Source organism: Galeopterus variegatus, unplaced genomic scaffold, assembly GCF_000696425.1.
Source record: "Galeopterus variegatus unplaced genomic scaffold, G_variegatus-3.0.2 Scaffold56644, whole genome shotgun sequence".
NCBI lineage: Eukaryota > Metazoa > Chordata > Mammalia > Dermoptera > Cynocephalidae > Galeopterus > Galeopterus variegatus.
Window position 1 is genome coordinate 1 of NW_007782755.1, and position 1,149 is coordinate 1,149.

At 39.8% G+C, this 1,149-nt stretch overlaps 1 pseudogene; it reads right to left on the bottom strand.

Moving 5' to 3' along the window:
• Positions 1-117: 117 nt before the first annotated feature.
• LOC103584450 lies at positions 118-1,054 on the bottom strand (annotated as a pseudogene).
• Between the last annotated feature and the right edge of the window lie 95 nt (positions 1,055-1,149).

Consider the following 1,149-nt stretch of genomic DNA (forward strand, 5'->3'; position numbering starts at 1 on the left):
AACATTAGCATTAATAGATATTTTACTGTCAATTGGAAGGTCACCACAAAATTATGTACTTTATTATTGAACAACTACACTGGTTCTTTCAAACTTAAATAATAAGTATTTCTATTGTTATATTTTATGACATAATGTGTAACTGATTAACTTTCTGACTGCTTCCTTCACTTCCTTGTTCCTCAGGCTATAGATCAGGGGATTCAACATGGGGATGACCACTGTGTAAAACACAGAGGCCACCTTGACCATGAGCCATGAACTTTTGGAGTTAGGAACACAATAGAGTAAAAGAATTGTACCATGGAATATAGTAATGGTGGTTAGATGGGATGCACATGTGGAGAAGGTTTTCTGGTGCCCCCCAGTTGAATGCATCTTCATGACAGTGACAAAAATGAAAACATAGGAAGTAAGAATGATCATCAGGCTGCTTATTTCATTGAATGTGGCAGAAACTAAAATGATCTGGCTAATGTAGGGGTCAGAGCAGGACACAGCAACAATGGCAGCATACTCACACACAAAGTTATTTATGAAGTCTCTCCCACAAAAAGATAAGGTCAACAAAAAGTATGTATATGTTAAGGAATAGACTATACTCCAAGTTTATACCACAGCTATCAAAATGGAACAAAGCTTCTGAGACATAGCAACTGTGTAGAGCAAGGGGTTGCAAACTGCCACAAATCGGTCATAGGCCATCACTGCCAACATGAAAGTTTCTGTCACCACGAATATGCATACAAAGAAGAATTGCATGATGCATCCTGTGAAGAAGATGGTCCTGTCTTCTACAACCAAGTTCTTCAATAGTTTGGGTGTAACTACTGTAGAGTAACAGAAATCAACAAAGGACAAGTGGCTAAGGAAAAAGTACATGGGGGTGTGGAGTTTGGGATTGATCTTGATGATCGCAATCATGCCCAAGTTCCCCAGCACAGTGACTGTGTAGATGGTCAGGAACACCAGGAAGAGGGGTACCTGGAGGTCTGGATATTCTGAAAAGCCCAAGAGGATGAAGGTGAATCCAGAAGTCTGATTTTCTTGGGTCCTATGGACAAAGAGAAAAGTTGATCCAGAGACATGAGAACCAATATTTGCAACAGGAAAAAGAAAGGAAGAAACATTGACAGGCTTAGTGGGTCT